We start from the raw sequence: 5,403 nt of genomic DNA on the forward strand, positions 1-5,403 counted from the left end.
CATTCACTGCTACGAATTTCCCTTGTAAGACTGCTTTCATTGTGTCCTATACATTCTGATATGTTGTATTGTCATTGTCATTTAATTGAAGGAACTGTCTGATTTCTTTAATTTCCTCTGTGACCCATTGGTTATTCAGAAGTGTGCTGTTCAATTTCCATGTGTTTATGAAATTTTTTGAGTTTCTTTTGCTATGGATCTCCAATTTCATCACACTATGGTCTGATAATATACAGGGGATAACTTCAATTCCTTTGCATTTACTTAAACATGTTGTATGAGCGAGTATGTGATCTATTTTGGAGAATGACCTGTGTGCAACTGAAAAGAATGTGTTTTCTGATTTTGTGGGGTGGAGCACTCCAAACATCTGTTAAGTTCATTTGTTCAAGAGTTCGATTGAGTTCTAGTATTTCATTACTTATTTTTTGTCTAGATGATCTGTTTGTGACAGTGTGGTATTGAGGTCCCCTACTACAATTGTATTTGTGCATATATGACTTTTCATATCCGTTATTATTTGTTTTATATACTTGGGTGCACTATTGTTTGGTGCATAGATATTTATTATTTTCATCTCTTCCTGTTGGATTATTCCCTTTACAAGGATGCAGTGCCATTCTTTGTCTCTCTTAATCAGTGTTGGTTTGAAATCTACTTGATCTGCTAAGAGGATAGCTACTCCTGCTTTTTTTTGGGTTCCCATTGCATGGAGTATTGTTTTCCACCCTTTAACTTTCAGTCTATGAGTTTCACTTTGAATTAAGTGTGTTTCTTGTTATGTAGTATATTGTTGGACCTTGCTTCTTGACCCATTCTGCCAGTCTGTTTCTTTTGATTGGTGAATTGAGACCATTAACATTGATGGTTATAACTGATACATATTGAGTTATCATTGTCATGACCTTTTCTTTTTGTTGGATTCTCCCCCTTTACATTTAATTTCTTGTCACACCTGATGGGTTCATTCTGCTGTGCTTCCCGGGGTTGTGATCCTCCATGTCTGTTCCTAGGATATTGTGTAAAATTCTTTGGAGTGCTGGTTTGGTGTTCATGAAGTTCCTAAGGTGCTCTTTTTCATGGAAGTATCTTATTTCTCTATCAATTTGGAAAGTTAGTTTTGCAGGGTACATTTATCCAGGTTGGAGGCTGTTGTCCTTTAGGGTTTGGAATGTGTCACTCCAAGCTCTTCTTGCCTTGATGGTTTGCATTGAGAAGTCTGCTGTGATTCTAATGGGTTTTCCTTTGTATGGTATTTGTTTCTTTTCTCTAACTGCTTGTAGAACTTTGTTCTTCTGTTGTGTTTCTGGAATCTTAACAATTATATGCCTATGTGTAGATTTTTTTTGATCAAGGCTATTTGGAGTCCTATACGCCTCACTTACCTGTATGTCAAGTTCTTTTCCCCTGCTTGGGAAGTTTTCTGCCATTACTTCTGTGAAGAGTTTTGTTTTTATGTCAACTGCACTCTCTCCTGTTTCTTCATCAACTCCAATCAGTCTTAAGTTATTCTGTTTGCATTGCCTAGCAGATGCTGGATTGATTTCTTGTGGTCCCTTATAGTTTTGAAACAATTTTTCTTTTCCTGGTCACTAATTGCAATCTTATCTTCTATATCTCAAATTCTGTCCTCACATAGGCTCATTCTGCTGTGTAGACTTTCAATGGAGTTTTTCATCTCCTGGAAATCTGTTTGCATCTGTTTTATGGATTCCATTTGTTTCCTGTGTTGGGATTCCATCATGTTCCTCAGCTCCTCTCTAGACTTTTTAATCATGTCTTGCACTATGAGCACAATCTCTGCTCTTATTTGAGAAATTATTTCTGATTTCCTTTTTTTCCAGATCCTCTTTTGTTGTCAGTTCAGGGAGTAAAGGTGGTTGAATATCAGAGTGTTCCATCTCATTTCCCTTTGTGGTCAGTGTAGGTGATCTGGAAGTTTGGTTTTGAGACTTGTTTACGTGTCTTCTCATTTCCATGTGGGCCTAGTGCTATTGGCACCCAGGCGGCTTACCTCCTCTGGGCTGGGAGCAGTGGAATGGCGGCCCAGAAGCCCCTTCCTCTGGGCTGAGAGTGGTGGAACTGCAGCCCAGAAGCCCTTCCTCTGGGCTGGGAGTGGTAGAATGGTGGCCCAGAAGTGCCTTCCTCTGGGCTGGGAGTGGTGGAATCACTAGCTTTATTTTTGATTAAAAATATTGTTCTGTTCCCAAATTGTAATTTACAAGTTATCTGTTTCACTGATTACTTTCATACGTTGATTTAAATTATTACAAAAAAATGGAATCAAATGAGTTTAAAAAATACTAAATTATACAAATATAACACTGTTTTTATTGTTTTGTTTTTTAATAGTCATATTGTCAAGGTGATATAATTCTATCATGTATTGTGAGCCTAAAACAGGAAGATTTTGAATGAAATCTCACCCCCAACTTATTAACCTTCAGACCCTTTCTCTCAAGCATCTCTGGGGCCTTTTCTTCCATGAAACACTTTTTAGGACTACTTCTCTAGATCATAATACATAGAACAGATACCACAATATCCATTTACTGACTCTGAACACATTGTGAGTTTTGTAACCCAGCTGCCATTCTGCCTAATGGATAGGACATTCTCTTTTGTCCTTTAATTTGTCTAGAATGACTCCAAGTATAACCACTGACTTATTTTGTAAGTGACTAAGTCTCAGTGTACAGAGTACTTTTTTTGGATTGTAATTGATCAATGGGTGAAGAATCTGATGCATCTTGAGCTGTTTCCTAGCATCAAATAGGCTAAAGCCAAACAACAGAGGACAGCCATGGAAAATAAGAGGAGACAAGAACAAGACCCCTGATGTTCTTGTTCCTGCTGACTGTTACCACAAAATCAAGAAGCCTGCTGATCAGGGAAAAAAGCACTGTCATCTGTAATTGGATGAAAAACTATTTGTTGCACATGCTTTGCCTGCATAAAGGAAAATTAATAGGTCAGAAGACATCAAAACAAAAAGTGCTATTTATTAAGTATAAGCTAATAAATCACAAATGTGTACATCATGCTAAATATCTCCTTCTTTCACCTTTTACATCTGCCAGCTGCATCATGTTTGCAGAGATCTGTTGTCTTGGCATTCTTCATCCTTTTAAAAATACACCATTCAAACTGGGAAGTTTGCTCTCACAGCATCAACTAATCAAAAGACAGGCATGGAAAAGAAGAGAGGACAGAACAAGACTCCTAATGTCCTTGTACCTGCTGACTGTTAGTGCCTTCAGATACATTCATTACCAGGACACACGCATTTTTTGCTATGGACAGTAGATTAATAAGAGAAAGAAGTTACAAGCTAGAGATGTAGAATGGGGCCTTATGATTTACACAGAAAGGAATAGCTTCTATTTGTAACAGTGGAGGCTAACATAGTTTTATTTCTACTAGAAAGATAATCCCAAACTTATTAAAGTTTGATGAGATTTTTCAACTTTGCGATTGTGAGAAAGTAAAACATATAAAATAAGTCCCTGACTTATGAACCAGTTGCTTTCTGGGAGAAGGTTAAGTCGGGTTCATTCCTAAGTTCAAAAAAATGAGTCTTACACACCTTTGACATAAATATACAATGTAAAGCATAAAAAACCTAAACCTCCACATCACCACTGCTTTTCTTTTTCCTTCCAGACAACCTGGACTCTGATTGAGCACTGTACTACTGTAAACTACTGCATTGTACGGTAAGCACACAGCAGCACAACTGTGACAATGTCCTGCAGATACGCGAGCTACTTCCACAATTTGCTCACATCTATGTAAGGTTCATAATGCGAGGTCCATTCATATCTATGAAAGTGTGCAACTCAAATTTCATAAGACAGGGACTTACTGTACTGTAGAAACTGTACTCTAATTTTTTAATTTTAATCTTTTCCTGGAATAGCAACACACCATAGCATAGTTTTTTGATAAACTTGGTAGCAACAGCAAGCTTCTGGTCCTAGTCAGCCACATGATCATGAGGGTAAACAACAGGTATAGACTGTGTTGATATGCTGCAATGTTCAGTGTTTGGTAGATTAGGTAGATTAAATCCATTTTATATTTAAGACACTTTCAATTTACAATCAGAAGAAATGCCATCATAAATCAAGGAACCTTTGTATTCACAACTGGGCTTGATTTGGATTATTCTGGATTATGAGAAAGCAGATAGTTCTTACTTTTAAAAGTTGTCTACAAAAATGTCTATGAAATATGATTTTTAAAAACCTTCTAGAAGAAGAGACCTCTTTGACAACATCAAAAGAATTTCCTTATTCTAGTCCATACAGAAGCTGAATTGAAGTGAATAGAAGCCACTTCTATAGTCTGAAATTTTACTGCAAATTTTCTTCTCATCCAGAAAGCAAAAGATTGCTCATATGGATTCTTTAATTGTTCAAGGATGAAAGTGCTAATCAAATACAGGGTTTTCTGATGCTGGGTTCTAAGTGGTGTGGTATAATGAGGGCACTGTGAGAAGGAGGTACCTGGTTACTGGCTATGCCCAGGAAATCCTTAGTTCTCATAAGGCTGAATTTGATCATTCAGTTAATAATAAGTGACAGGACCTGGACTATGTCTTTTACTCTTCTATATTTATTAAATTGTTCATTTGTGTTCTCTTGCTGTCCATGAAAATGACAATGAAATAGTTTCTCTAGTGTGTATTGTATACCTAAAATGTACCAATAAAAGGATATATAAAAAAATAAAATGATAATGAGATATAGCTGTCCATTAACCAAAGCAAAATGTAATGTAGTAGTGATTGCATGAAGTTTCCTGCAGTACTGTAGTTTTGAAAAATCATCAATAATAAATGACTAGCAATGCCATGGATAGCTGATCAGTAGACAAAACTCTGCATTATAAAAAATAATACATAAGTCATATGTCACAGCCTTCAGAGATTTGCTTAAAGGTGTTTTATGATAAAACTAGTGTTTCCAAGATTGACTTCATTTTACAGATGGGAAAACTGAGGCTTTTTTATAAAATGATTGTGTCAAATGAATCAGAGTATTGAAACTGAGATCACTGTTTTAGTTCCAGCTTAAAATTAAGGCCTTTTGCACATTTGTTCATGTCAGAGGCATGGGCAGAAATCATTGGTTAGCGAGTTGGGGTTGGAGTTGAGATGAGGTTTACTAAACACAAACTCTAGATCACTTGATCCATCCATCAAAGTCAAGAACAAGTAACAACATGATAAATTATTAAAAGATAGACTCAGGCCATATTTCTCAATGTTGGTGTGAGACCACATTGCAAAAAAAAAATCATGTTTTCTCTTAAAGCAAAGGAAACAATCACAAAACTTGTGAACAAGTCTAAGACCCTTGTTTTTCAGCTCAAGGGCTTGGTGCTCAGTTATCAGTGTGT

Source organism: Heterocephalus glaber, unplaced genomic scaffold (genome assembly GCF_053883595.1).
Source record: "Heterocephalus glaber isolate CG9 unplaced genomic scaffold, H.glaber_assembly_v1.0 deba00001666, whole genome shotgun sequence".
Classification (NCBI taxonomy): Eukaryota; Metazoa; Chordata; class Mammalia; order Rodentia; family Bathyergidae; genus Heterocephalus; species Heterocephalus glaber.